Below are 16,074 nucleotides of genomic sequence, written 5' to 3'. Positions count from 1 at the left end.
TAGCCAGCCCGCATCAATTAGACCTTGCACCTTATGCTTCAGGCCCCTACAATGCTCAATGGAATGCCCCGGGACTTTTCCATGACAAGCACACGTTGCGTTCGAGTCGTATTCTCGGAGAAATGGAGGTTGATGAAACTTGGTTAAGGTTATGGCTACCATTGAATTATCAATTAGATATGGGAGCAAGTCAGCATAGGACAGTGGAATTGGGGTGAATTCTAAGGCTTTCTCGCTGCAAAATTCATTTCTTGGTTGGTGTTTTGGTTTACACTAAAGGTGGTGTTTGTCATTGGAAGTGCGGTAGGTAGGCTTTGTGGTTGATTTTAGGGATGGCCTTTGTGGATAACTGGGCGGTGGGTAAGGAGAAGGTTTGTTATTGGCTGAGTAATGACATTGTTGGGTTGGTGGGAAACTTGGCTGTATTGGAATGGCAGTCACAGCATGGGCTTCTACTTCATCCTCACCCTCTTCATTTGCCCCAGTTTTCTCATTCGTCCAAGCAGGATGACTAAATTTGCCTCTTTTCAGACCCACATCGGTCCTTTCACTGGCAAAGACCAAATCCACAAAGCTTTGAAGGTGCGTAACCCACCATTTCCATAATAGAACACTGGTAACGTGTCTACTATCATTGTGATAATCTCTTTCTCTGTTATTGGGGGCGCTACTTGAGCTGCCAAGTCTCTCCATCTTTTGGGCGTATCCTTTGAAAGATCCGTGCCCTCTTTTTGCACATGTTCTGTAGTTGCATCCTATCCGAAGCCATTATACTGACACTGCCTAACGAAGGCAACCACTAAGTCCTTCCAAGAATGGACTCGGGAAGGTTCCAAGTTAGTGTACTAGGTAACAGCTACCCCAGTAAGACTTTCTTGGAAGGAATGTATCAGCAATTCCTCATCTTTTGCGTATGCCCCCATCTTCCGATAATACATCTTTAGATGGTTCTTGGGGCAAGTAGTCCCCTTGTATTTGTCAAAGTCCAACACCTTGAACTTGGGAGGGGTGATGATATTGGGTACTAGGAACAACTCTTCTAGGTTAGCAAAGGCATAATCTTCACTTCCTTCAATGGCCCTGAGCCTTTCCTCTAGATGATCCAACTTTCCCATTTCTGCCATAGCATGAGGGATTTTACTTGTTGTGGAATGCAAGAGGTGTAGTTGTGGGTGATACTGAGGGCCCTCCAAAGGGTTTTGTAGGGGTATACCACCAATTGCTTGCCCTTCAGTGACATATCCGAGGCAAGGCTCGAAGTCGGCTAGATTGTGGTGGGGAATTTCATGTGTCCCCCCCACGGTTTAAGAGACATGTGCATGATCAGTTTGGGGTTGTTGGCTCTCAATGGGTATAGGAGTGGAGTTATTGACATCCTTATTGGGAGTGTACGCCACATTGGGTGGCGTATAGTTGAGAGGAAAGCCATATGGCGGGAAGGAATGCTCGTTTTGAATTTGCACATCATGGGGGCCGCCCGTACTTCCCAAATCTTTGCCTACCATATCTGAGGTTGGATGATTCATTTGGTTGATGCCGGATGGGGACGTCGGGTTCACATTAGCAACAACGCTGGTAGCGGCAATTGCAACCGCATTGGCTTCCATTATCTTCTTTACTCTCATCATGGCCTCCATCATTGTGGCCATTTTCTCTTTCATGGTCTCCATGTCGGCCTTCACCTTCTCTTGCACCTCCTCTGCTTTACCCATTACTCTAGCTCTAGCACAGGTTAGCTAAGGGCGCCATAAAGCGGGTTCTTTTCTTTTTTATAACAATGATTAAGTTCTTTTTTATTTTTATTTTTCAAGGAAAGAATGCAATGAGCAATGCAACTAATGAACAACATGGATGTATGCGAATGATGCACAATTGAAGTATTGCGAATTTTTACACTGGATATGGGGTTGAATCAATTTAGATTTTCAACATGGTCCATGACATCTCCGTCAAGGTGAAACTGGAAGTAACAGGGACATCAGCAGCCCTAAATGTGTTTGGCAGTAGACGAAGCAGCGATGTAACACGATCTTTTGCCCCAATTTTTTTCAAGATGGTTACTTCCATACTTCAACTTGACTCGATGAACCTTTTCGTAAAAGCACGAGCTTGGTTCAACCCCATAACCCAGGAAATGGCAATTTTGATCGCCAATACTTCATCAACAATTCATAGGGATGAAAGACTCAAGAATACGCATGCTATGCATGGAAAATGTAATTATGAGATTGAGATGCTCGAAGAGACATCCTTAACCATGCATTAGGTACCATGCTCAATCATTTGGTTTTGTTGTTTGTGTTTTTTTTTTTAATTTTAGAAATGGGTTTATGATCCCAACATGGTTGGCTCATGGTACCTAACACATGCAACTAAGAATGCATCATGAATTTTCATGCTTCACTTTTTTTTGTTTTTGTTTTGTAGAGGAAAATACAAGGATCATGTATGAGCAAACATGTAGAACAAAAAGTATGTTGAACGCATATGCATGATGATGCAATGACTCATGCAAAATGAGAATGTGATAACGAACAAATGCAGGAACGATATGTTCATTATGATGCTGAAGAGATGTTTATGCGGTGCATGATATGAATGCATTTACGGACACGAGAGCCCGTAAAATTATCTCTCCTTATTGCGCATTTGGGGGGCGCAGTGCCCCATGTGTGCAGTTAAGAAGACGATATGGATCTTCCGGCTTCCCATGACAAAAGACAAGACCCACATACAACGCATGTGTGACGGTATGATGCAGATGCGCATGCATGAAACGGAAAGAAAACAACACAAAGGGGTAATTCACACATACGAGACTGCAGAGATCCAACTTTAATGCTACGTTTTGGGCATGATGGCGCCTCAACGTAGTATTAAAAAGGTTACGTATTACTCTAAAGAAACCAAACATCACTAGAAAAACTATAAACTAGTGTTATTTACCAAAAAATGCATGAGAATGAATGGCACGGAGCGTGTTTGCTCTTTGCCCCTATTTGGGAACCTATAGGACAATATCTAGGGGTCTCTAATAACTACTCCCCAACAATTCATAACTCACACGGCTGTTTTCTAGAGGTATCATCACTCAAGATAATAATATTGTGGCGGTATGGAATACCAGCGACAACACCTTATAAAGAGAGAAAGCTCTAGACGAGGTTTCACTATTATCAAGCAAGTCGGGGACCTAACATGATGATAGATTCACCTCCACTCCTTAAATTCCCATGAACCCGGGTATAGGGCCATTTTTTTACTCAAACCCGTGGGTGCTTAGAATGCAGTGTAAAGAATGCGAAATAGACAACAATTATTTACATTTTACACAGTTCAACAAATGCACACACGAAGTTTCACAAATCCACAATTCCTTAAAATAGGCCTAACTCACAAAAATAGTCCCCAGTGGAGTCGCCAACTGTCGCAACATGCCCTTTTGCGGGCGAGCGAAGGCGTGGCTCACGGGTGCGCTTTCCAAAAGAGGAAAGATGCGCGGAGTCGCCACCAATGTTTATTTGTGGAAAACGTCGGAAAAACCGAAGGAAACCGGTCGAAACGAAAATTCCAAGTTCGGGAGTTGTATTTACGTTTGAGGAAGGTATTAGCACCTCTCACGTTTGTCTCAAAGGACAACAGCCTATTTTTCAGAATTGTGAAATTGTGTTATCTTAACTTTTATTTCTTTTTATTTTTTGAGGTTGACAAAAGCGAGACTTTTGCTCCTACGTACCCTCCATTGAAGAGGAAATCAGACCTACGTAGTTCTTTCTTAACCGTGAATCAAGCGATTCTTTTTACTTGAAAGGTGATCATTTTAAGGCGTTGGACCTTAAAAAATGATCCATTTACTTGATAAGGAAAACTGAGATGATAAACTTTCAAACCCTTTTTTAGTGACTTTTTTGTGGACGAGCTTGACTAGGCGAGTTGATTTTAGCCTTAGTTTCACTTTAGTTATTAGTCAATTCGATTAAGAATGAAAAATCCCAAAGAGAAAACGTCCGATTGATTTTTTCGCTTCATTTTACTAAAAGGTATTTTTTGGATTATTATATTATTATTTTACCTCTTTTTTGATTTCCAACGTGGTTACGGCACGACCGAACGGTCGGAATTCATTTTAACCGAAATTAACGGATGATACAATTCAAATGATCGGTGGAAATTTATTTTATTTTTAGATTAGGCAAGAAAACAACTTAAATAAACGGTTAAAGCACGTTAAAAACGGAAGAAAAGAAAACTGAAAGTAAACGAAGTTAAAGTGAAAGTACACAAAACAAGAAATGAATTGAAAGTCTCGGATTCGAAAACTTACCTGTTGAAGAACGAAGAACGAACGAAGAACGGATGAAGAACGGTGAAGAACGACCAAGAACGATGAAGAATTTCCACAGAATCGCTTACGGAAGCGTTACAGAAGCATTTCGACTCGATTTTTCTTCACGAAAACATGTTTTTTTGCCCAAAATAGCCGAAATGCATAGCCAAAGGGGTCTTGAACATTTTGAAACAGCTCCCCCTCCCCTATTTATAGAAAAAAAGGGAGGTGCTTGCCGCCCAGAGACTTAATGAAGAAGATTTCTAAGCGCACCCGAATTACTAAGTTCACCCCCCTTTTCGTATTTTACGGAAAAGTTACGGAAGCCTTACGGAAGTGTTTTCGAATTTGATTTTCATCTTTTTTCTCTTCCCTTTCACCAATGTTAAGTGGAATATGCTTACCCAAGGTTTTCGGAAATTTTACGGAAGTATTACGGAAGCCGCAGAAACCCCGGAAACCATTTTTAAAAAACGTGGAGGAGCTTGCCGCCCAGTTGCTTCCTCCTTAAGCAACCCAACTTCCAAAATGTTCCGGAAGGGCCTAGATTTGAATTGCTATTTACACCCCTATCTCTATAAGTTCACCCCCCTTTATCTTTTTTTGGTGATTCTTTTTCCGTAATGTTACGAAACTTTACGAATTTCGTAACGATACTTATTTTCCTTCTGCAAGGTTACGAATCCTTACGAATTATGTATTTACTCTTTTTTAGCTTTCGAAGACGTTACGAAAACTCACGGATTGCGAAAAAAACACCTCATTTCGATTTCCGTCACATTACGGAATTTTCACGGATCGCGTAAGCCTGCTTCCTTTTGATTTTCAGCACGTCCCGGGACTTCACTTATTATGCAACAAAGTGTGCCAAGTATCTCGAAGCGGCCAATCAAAGGTTGTATATCATCAAATAATAATCCCCGGACGAAATTAGGGTATGACAACTACATTAGTTGAGTCCTCAAGGATGTAGAGACTCGGTATCAGATGATTGAGAAGTTATGCTTGGCTCTAGTCACTTCTGTCAGAAGACTAAGGCCATATTTCTAGAATCATTAGATAGTGGTCCAAATTGATCACCCTATCCGAATAGTGTTGAAGAAACCCAAACTCATAGGCCAAATGATAGCTTGGCCAATCGAACTATTAGAATTCAAAATCATGTATGAACCAAGGGGGCCAATGAAGGCTCAATGCCTAGCGAACTTTGTTGCTGAGTTGATAACCGCTACAAAGGCAAAGACATTATGGTGGAAGTTGTTTGTAGATGGATACACAAAGGGTAGTAGGGCTGGAGTCATTTTAGAAAGCCCAGATGAAATAATTCTAGAGCAATCGCTTCAGTTCGAGTTCAAAAAAACAAATAACTAAGCCAAGTATAAAGCCCTCTTAGCCGGCCTAAGGCTTGCAAAAGAAGTGGGAGCCAAACATGTGAAGTGATGGAGTGATTCCATGCTCGTCACTGGACAACTGAATGGAGACTTTAAGACTAAAGACCCCTAGATGATAAGGTACTTTCACTTATCTACCCAAATTAAAGAGGCATTTACTAAGTTTTAGCTCAGACATGTTGTAAAAGAAAATAATGAGAGAGCCGACTAGCTATCAAAGCTCACTAGCACCAAGAAAAGTAGGTAGCATAGAACAATTATCTAGGAAAACATCTTAGACACGAGTCTTGACAAGATGGTATCGAGTGTAACTTTTGTTGACTGAGGGTTGATGGTTGAGATTTGGGATTTCCTGGAAAAAAGGGTCACTCCTGGAAGACACAACAACAACAAGAAAGCTTAAATGAAACACCAGCTACTACATTATTGAGGGAGATAACTTATATAGAAGAGGCTTTACAACCCCTTCGTTGAAGTGCTTAACTTGATAGTAGGCCATGTATGTGCTGAACTAGATGAATGAAGAAATATGTTGAATGCACTCAGGATCACGGTCAATGGTTGCTCAAGTATTGAGAGGCAGATACTACTGGTCGACAATAAGAAGAGATTGCATGGAGTACGTGAAGAAATGAGAAGAATGCCAAAATTTTGGCAATATATCTCACATACTAGCTGAGGAGTTACACAACATAGTGGCTCTATGACCCTTTGCAACTTAAGGAGTAGACATTCTTGGACCTTTTCCATCAGTGAAAGGACAAGTAAAGTTTCTCCTAGCCGGCATTGAGCATTTCAAAAATAGATTGAGGCCCAGCCGGTGGCAACAATTATAGCAGTCAATGTTCATAATTTTAATTGGAAGAACATTGTGTGTCGATTTGAGATTTCCCACACTTTGATCTCATACAATGGAAAATACTTCATTAACAAAGGAGTTGAAGAATTCCTTATAAATGTGGGGATTAAGCACCGAGCTACTTCAATAGAACATCCACAGAGTAATGGACAAACTTAAGCAGCCAATAAGGTCATATTCTGAGAGATCAAAAAGCCAGTCGAAAAAGCTAAAGGCAACTAGACCAAAGAGCTTCCGGGCATCTTATTGGCTTACTGTTGCACTTTGCAATCGACATTAAGCGATACTCCTTTGCAACTCTCATATGGATAAGATGCCATGATACTAGTAGAAGTTAGAGAACCCTCTTTTCGAAGGGAAAATTTTATATAGAAAGAGAATGATGAGATGTTCAATGAGGCACTCGACTTGGCTGAAGAGACTATTAAGGAAGTCCACTTGAGAGCTGATACATACTGTAAAGACAAATATTACAAGAAGAGGGGGGGGGGGGGGAGTGAGTTGTGATTTTTACTAAATTTAAAACCATTTTCTAAAACAACGAAGTTATTGTCTAATGAGACTTAAAAAAAAAACAAACAATAGGTTTTTACAGGAGAAATCAGAAGATAGTTTCATATTGTTGAAAAACAAACATAGTTTTTAAAAATCAAAGATCAAATTCAAACCCTAGGTTAGTTCAAAAATAGAAGAGAAAATAAACAAAATAAGACACAAAGAATTTATACTGGTTCATTTCAACCATCGAGACTACGTCTAGTTTTGGATAAACCACAAAGTTTCACTAACTTCAACAAGTTACAAGTATTTATCAATGCTACTTTTAGCTTCTTAAGTCAAGCTTTACACCTAGCTTGTTACAACTAGTATTCTTTGTCCTACCAAGCCACTATTGGCTCTAACACAAGTAAGAAAATTTGTTGGTTTGATTGCATAATGACTAATAGTCTACCGTCTTATTGACATATAAACAAATTCATCACTTAGTCTTTTCTATGAAGATTATTAAAGTGTTTTGAGAGCTTTTCTAAACTTTACAAGAATTTACACAGAGAGCATTTTATGTAAAAAATGATATAATGAGCGCTTCAAATCATATGTCATGTCTTCAAAGCTTTAGATATTTATAGGCCTCCTTTAGTTAAGTATCTGTTGTCTCTAAATAGACACATTTGTTCTCTTTAAGCTCACGCCTGAAGAAAATGGTTGTTGGAGGCATTAAATGCACGTACTTCTTCATGCTGAGAAACCACTCTTTATTGTTGGTGTGTTGAACACTTTAACAGGAAACCACTTCCTTTTGTGTTAAAGTAGGTCTATGCAGTAGAGCTCTTCTTTTGATGGTGATTGAGGAATTTCAGAGCTTGACTTCATTTATTCTTCATAGGATTCTATAGATCCTAAGAGAATGTCTTTGCAAAACAAATCTCAGACACAATATTAAATGAAGTATTAAATGTCAACTTTAATGTCGTATCAGATCATGATTCCATCTTGCTAGCGTTTGAAACATCAGATGCAGACTTTGCGAAACATGTTCTAATAGCACATAAGACACAACTTTTAATCTTTGTATTTGTTTACATCTAATTAAATTAATTAAGGGTCCTAATTCGTCTTAGGACACATATGTCTTTTGACCTAACAATCTCCCTTTTTGATGATGTCAAACAAACACAAATGTAAAAGTTGAAGGCATACTTATAAGATATTACATAAAAGCATTAGTCAGTCTTATCAAATGGAGAGAATACACACACACACACACACACATGGCAAATCAGAATGCATTATAAGACTTTGAGATAAAGTTTGAATAGATAAAAGAAAATATCTCATTTTATTCATATAAAGATTTTCACATCAAGATGTGTTTTAAGTACAAAATAAAAAGTTCTACGAAAAAAGTTAAAATTCTGAATCATAAAAACTCCCCCTGTACTGATGCTTTCTTGAGAATTTCACATTTGCCCTTAGATGATGCCGGCTTTAGCTTTTACTTTTTCTCCCCCTTTTGTTTGGCAACTTCCTCATCAAGCTTGCTAACAAACTCATCACTAGAGTCATCAAAATCACGTGAGAGATGAATATGACTACCAAGATGCCTAGGAGGAAGATAAAATTTCCATCTAGTGATTTTGTTATAAAAATAATCCCCAATCATGAACCACTTGCGAGCCTCTTTTTTAGCATGAGCACGATCCTGTAAGGCTTGAGCAAGGGATTTTTTTTGTTCTGGCGAGTTCAGCTTCATGCAGATGAACATAAACATGTGAGGGTGAAGGATCATATACTTGGATAGCCATGGAAGTAGAAGTAGCTTCAGCCTCAAATTTAGCTTCTTTAATGATAGGATCCACATGGTCTGTGAAGAAGAATCTGGAGAAGGGCAGGGACCCCACAAAAGAGAAGGTGTAATTAGACAAAGCATAAAACTCCCTTGTCCATGGACAAACTGTGGCGTCCCTAAATTAATGACTGGTTTAATAGTAATAATTTAAATAAAAGAAAGCATGGTAAATTTTTTTTTCTTCTTTTTCTTTTTCATTTCTTTCTCTTTTCACTATAACTAGGTTTAGAAGGAAAATCCTCACTATAAAGTCCTGAATGGCCAGTTCACAACTCTATTCGGAGTCATTTCTTTCTTACCGCTCATAATCTCTAAACTATTTTGCTTTTTCAAAAGAAAGAATGTACCAGCCATTACTTTAGGTCGTCACGTGAAAGTAAAAGAATAAAATACGGTCGATAAACTCTTTTACAAATAAAGTTGCTAACGCTTTCTTTTCAAATAACAAGATCGATCACAAATGCATTCATCATTTAAAGTTGTCCAAAATATGGGGGTTTTACAAAATATATATAGTGTCATCCAGAGCAAAGGTGTCCATAGTGGTGGCTTCAGCCACAAGTATACAATTGTCAAATTCCTATACATCAGGTCTACCCATACAAAGCAAAAGAGTAAACCTAACAGTCAGTCCTAGATACGCCCCCCCTCAAAAGTATACCAAACTAATCCAAGGAGTTGTCCACTCCACCGTGCGCTGAAGCGTCCGTGCAGGTTCATCTGGATGCACCAAAGAAGTAGTCGGGAATCGAATGGTGCCCCGAAATCGGCACCTCGTGTTGCCTTCAAGGGTCTCCCAAGCTCCCTTTAGGCACTCCATCTCTACTCGATCACGGATTAGCTGCGCCGTCATCACGATCTACAAGAAAGAAGAGAAAGGGGTAGACTCTTTCACAAGAATCTAACTATGCTGCACACAATACTTCCACAAACCATTACATGCAAGTAAGAAGGGTATCTTAAGGCTTTTCGTCTCTGGTAATCGATTACATATGCCTGGTAATCGATTACCAGAGGCTGAACTTGAACTACACAGCCTCAGGACATGAAATATGCAATAATGCATTGTGTAATCGATTACATATGCCTGGTAATCGATTACCAGTGACCCATCCCTCTGTGTAATCGATTACACAGGCTGGTAATCGATTACCAGAGGCTCCCTTAGCTTCCTGACTCCGTTTTCAAGCCTGGTAATCGATTACATCCCCTGGTAATCGATTACCAGAGACCATCTTAGCCCCCTGTCTTCATTTTTAAGCCTTGTAATCGATTACCCACCCTTGGTAATCGATTACCAGAGGCCATAACCCACATATCAATCAAAGTTCACAGCTGGCCAGCCACCACAAGCCTCCTTGCTTTGTGGTCTTTGTTCCTTTTATCTGTTGACTGCCAGGAGCTCGCCTGCTTAGGTACATCACAGGTTCTCACTGACCGACTATGCCCGGGTTGGGTCGGGATTGGTCAAGCTTGGTTTTGGGCAATAGCACCCCACCTGACGTCCCCAAGGTCTCCTGACCCCCGCGACATATCTCCAGGTACCACTCTGTGGTCAACAATAAAAGCAGGAAGTTTCACCCTTCAACACTTCCTCATCTCAAGCTTGTAGGATTATGGGGTACCCATCACATGTGGTACTAGGTGGCGGTCGGGCGATGGTGCACAACAAGTTTTCCACATCCACAATGCGCGCATAAACCCACCATCCCCTGTTGCCCACCTCCAACTGAGCTCACGTACTCCCACGTAGCCCATATCCTCTTTTCTCTCAACACCGGGTCCCCATCAATCCTCCCAAGCCTTCCCAACATCAAAGCAAAACAACATTCAAACAGCACAAGCTATCACAGCCAAGCAAAACAGAGCAAAGGCAGAAAACTCTGCCAAAACACCAACCAAATCACAGCTTTTCTCACTTAAAGACCCCAGTAACAATTCCTTCGATCCAATTCGTTAACCGTTGGATCGACTCCAAAATTTTACTGGAAGTCTATAGTGCATAAGCCTACATTTTGACCGTTGGGATCTACTAGCAAACATCCAGAACTCATTCTACATTACTCTTTCCACAGCCAACCACACACAAGCATTTTCTGCACCAAGCTAAAATCCTGCTGCACCTATTTTGACAACAAAATTCTGCATAAGTGCAGATTTCGAAAATCACACTTCCCCTCATCCAATCTTGCTCAAATCAAATCCTACAAGTCTCAAATCATGTATCAAACATGTCTAAACCAAAGCCAAGCTTCAAACCACAGCAACACAAAATCTAGGTGTCCAAAACCCCTCAATTCAATGGGTTTTCTAGGTTTGAAAAGTGAAATTTAGAATGAGGTAAATTTGAAGCAAACTCTCACCTCACACAAGTCCATAACATCAATCTAAACTTGCTCAAACTGAATTTACACCAAAAATTCCACCGAATCAAAATTTGACCCCTCAACACCCAATTTTGCCCTAGAAATGGCTCTTGGATTCACTTTGGTCATTTGTTTTTCTCTCTAGCACAGTCCAAGCTTTCTCATAAGTCCTAAATGACATTTCAAGCTAGGATTAACTCACTTTAACCTCCATTTACCACAGAATTCAGACTTAACCTTCCAACTCTCAAAGCCTCACTCTTTTTCCACTCATAACATCACATTCTCACTTTCTAACCCTAGGTTAGTTCTACCCTTCATCTCTAACAGATTTCCATCAGCAATTTCAGCATATAAACATCACAAACATCATCACAAAAACCCTAAAACAGAATGGGTATGTTTAACTCATCCAAACATGGCAATTTCAACAAGCTTTCAACAAGAGTCTTCACAAATAACCATCATGAAGCAGAAAACTAACAAAACTACCCATCATATCTCCCAAAACCCCATACCCACGAAATTTAAGAGAGAAAGAAGTCCACCCAAACCTGAATTTTCGAAGTCCCACTCGTAGCCACGCACTTCACGACTCCGAAAATGCTCTCCTTTCGCGATTTGGAGCAGAAATGAGCACCAAAGGTTGGAGCTTTGTTGGGGTTTCGATGGAGAATGGACGAGAAGGAAAAAGCAACGTGAGGAAGAGGGAGAGCTTCTGAATTTTCTGTTTTGGCTGAGTGAGGAGAGAGAAAAGCTTTTTGGTTTTAAATAAAAGGTTTTCCTCTTTTTCTATTATTTTATTCATGCTCTGCCACATGTCCCTATTTGATTGGAGCAAAAGGGCCCACTTTCTCTTTTTGACTGTGACCCATACTCAGTCACAAAAGTGAGAAAAATCTGACCTTTGAAACGCTAAAATCCTGCCTCGGTTTGCGTGTCATTTCTCTGATTCCAGTTTCTCGCGTTTCTCTGCGTTCGCCGGGGCCAGTTTTCGAAAGCAAGCAATATATATATATCAAAACGCTCAGAATGAAACCCCGAGCGTGGTTTAGAGGTTGGTTTCGTTAAATTTTAAGTCGCACGCAAAACGATGATTTTTAACTAATTAATTAGGAATTAACCCATAACCTCCCAGTTATGGATTTCTCTCCCTTAATTAGCCTAACCCGCATATCTTGCCCCCCGCTATTCCTACTTCTACCAAGAACATATAGGCATATACACTGAATAATACTTATATATAATCATTCAAAATACATCGTTTCCAAAAATTTCGGATAGAAATTTCCAGGATGTTACAATACTCCCACCCTTTTAGGAATTTCGTCCCCGAAATTACTACTCTATGAACAAACTTGGGTACAATTCTCTCATCCTATCTTCCAACTCCCATGTAGAATCACCCTCATCGGTTCCCCACTGCACCTTCACCAACGCGATCTCCTTTCCTCTCAACGACTTCATTCGTCGGTCAGTGATCTTCTGAGGTTGTGCTTTATAGGTGAGGTTATCCTTCACCTGTACCTCGTCCACTGCAAGAATATGTGATGGATCCGGGTTGTACCGTCTCAGTTGAGAGACATGGAACACAGGATGCAAATTCGATAAACTCGGAGGTAAGGCGATATGATAAGCTACAGGCCCAATCTTCTTCAAAATCTGATATGGACCTAGATACTTGGGTGTCAACTTCCTAGCTTTAAGAGCCCTTCCGACTCCGGTTAAGGGAGAAACCTTCAAAAACACATGTTCTCCTTCCTGAAAATCTAGTGGCTTCCTCCTTCTATCATAGTAGCTCTTCTGCCTATCCTGAGATGCTTTTATCTTCTCTCGAATCAACCTCACTTGTTCATTAATCTGTTGTAGCATTTCAGGTCCAAGAAGTACTGCTTCTCCATCATCATACCAACAAATAGGAGTTTTTCACTTTCGTCCATATAAAGCTTCAAAAGGAGCCATACCAATACTGGCTTGGTAACTATTGTTGTAAGTAAACTCAATCAACGACAAACAATCCATCCAGCTACCTTGTTGCTCTATAATACACGCCCTAAGTAGATCCTCTAGAGTCTGAATGGTTCGTTCAGTCTGACCATCTGTTTGAGGATGATAAGCTGAACTAAGCTTCAGCTTTGTCCCCAAGGCTTCATGTAGACTCGTCCAAAATCGCGAAGTGAACCTCGGATCCCTGTCAGATACAATACTAGAAGGAATTCCATGCAACCTTACTACTTCCTTGATGTACAACTCCACTAGCTTTTCCATTCTATACTTCATATTCACCGGAATAAAATGAGCAGATTTGGTGAGTCGATCTACTATGACCCACACGGCATCATGCCCACGACTAGTCTTGGGTAAACTAGATACAAAATCCATAGATATGCTCTCCCATTTCCATTCCGGAATCTCCAATGGCTTCAATTCTCCCGATGGTCGCTGGTGCTCAACCTTAGCCTTTTGACATGTCAAACATCTTGCTACATATTCGGCTACATCTTTCTTCATGCCATGCCACCAAAAACTTCTCTTCAAATCTTGGTACATCTTAGTCATTCCTGGATGGAAACTAAGACGACTTTTATGTGCTTCCTCCAAAATCTTAACTTTCAAATCATCTAGAGATGGCACACATATCCTCCCCTTGAATCTAATTAACCCGGTTGTATCCTTCTCAAACTCCACACCCCTATCCCCCATTACATCTAACACCTTGCCTTGCAAAAATGGATCATCCCCTTGAGCCTCGCGTATGTGGTCTACAAATTCATTGGTAATCTGCAACGTTCCCACAAATAAGCTCTTGGGTCGCACCTCGATTGCTAGATTCAGATCTCGGAACTCCTCTATCAATCTCTGCTCCAAACTCATCATAGTCGCAACACGTAAAGATTTCCGGCTTAGCGCATCGGCTACTACATTAGCCTTTCCTGGATGGTAGGAAAGTCCAAAATCATAATCCTTGAGGAACTCCATCCATCTTCGTTGTCTCATATTGAGTTCCTTCTGATCGAACAAGTATTTGAGACTCTTGTGATCACTGAAAACTTCAAAACGAGTACCGTACAAATAATGCCTCCAAATCTTTAAGGCAAAGACCACCGCTGCTAGTTCCAAGTCATGAGTCGGATAGTTAACTTCATGAGGACGTAATTGACGTGATGCATACGCCACTACTCTTCCCTCTTGCATCAACACACACCCCAAGCCTTGCCCGCTTGCATCGCAATACACTTCAAATGTTCTCTTAGGGTCGGGCAAAATTAACACCGGAGCTGTCGTCAACCGCCTCTTCAACTCTTGGAAACTTTGCTCACACTTCTCATTCCAAACAAACTTCTCATTCTTACGAGTCAACTTAGTTAGGGGCAATGCCAATTTAGAAAATCCTTCAATGAACTTTCTATAATAGCCAGCCAACCCCAAGAAGCTTCGAACCTCCGTTGGAGTTGTCGGTTGTTGCCACTCCATAACCGACTCCACCTTGTTCGGATCCACCGCGACCCCGTCCTTAGAAATCACGTGCCCTAAGAACTGCACTTTCTCCAACCAAAAGTCACATTTCGACAATTTGGCGAACAACTTCCTATCCCTCAGGATATGCAACACAATCCTCAAGTGCTTCTCATGCTCCTCCTTATTTCTCGAATACACTAGGATATCATCAATGAACACAACCACGAACTGGTCCAAGTAATCATGGAATATACGATTCATATAATCCATGAAAATAGCCGGAGCATTAGTCACTCCAAATGGCATGACTAAATACTCGTAGTGCCCATACCGAGTCCGAAACGCAGTCTTTGGGATATCTTCCTTCTTAACTCGGATTTGATGATACCCCGATCGCAAATCTATCTTCGAAAATACCGTTGCTCCCCTCAATTGGTCAATCAAACCATCTATCCTTGGTAGCGGATATTTGTTCTTGATAGTGACCTTGTTTAACTGCCGGTAGTCTACACACATCCTCATACTTCCATCCTTCTTTTTAACCAACAAGACCGGTGCTCCCCATGGTGATGCACTTGGACGAACAAATTGTTTGCTCAACAGATCCTGCACTTGTGCCTTCACCTCTGCTAGTTCTACCGGAGACATTCTATAAGGCGCAATCGACACTGGATTCGCCCCAGGCACCAAGTCAATAATGAATTCCACTTCTCTCTCAGGTGGCAATTCACAAATATCATCCGGAAAAACTTCTGGAAATTCTGACACCACCGGTATACAACTAACTTCAGCGTCCTCTTCCACATACATAGAGAACAACACCATGTAAGTTCGAACATCTTCCGTTTCTTCGTTGGCCGCATCCTCTTTCAATGGTTCACGTGGAACTACATCTCCACCAAACACTAGCATCTTCTCCTTACAGTCTAGAAAGATATGGTTAGTAGATAACCAATCCATCCCCAAGATCACATCTAGATGAGCTAAAGGTAGGCAAATCAAGTCCGCCATAAAAGATCGACCCTCAACAATTATAGGACACTTCAAACACACCCGAGAGGTGGTTACAGGCTCACTCGTCGGAGTAGACACCACCATATCATATGGTAACTCCGTCGCACATAACCCCAACCTCTCCACACATGCATGAGATATGAAAGAATGTGTGGCACCTGAATCATAAAGTACATCTAGTAGTTTATCAGCAATCAAACACTTACCCCGTATCAAATCGTCGGAGGCAGCCGCTTCTGAGCCACTCATAGCAAATACCCGAGAGGGTACTTTTGGTCTTCCACCACTAATGTTGTTGTTGCTAACAT

This window comes from Glycine soja, chromosome 1 (genome assembly GCF_004193775.1).
Source record: "Glycine soja cultivar W05 chromosome 1, ASM419377v2, whole genome shotgun sequence".
Lineage (NCBI taxonomy): Eukaryota > Viridiplantae > Streptophyta > Magnoliopsida > Fabales > Fabaceae > Glycine > Glycine soja.
This window is presented reverse-complemented; position numbering follows the sequence as displayed.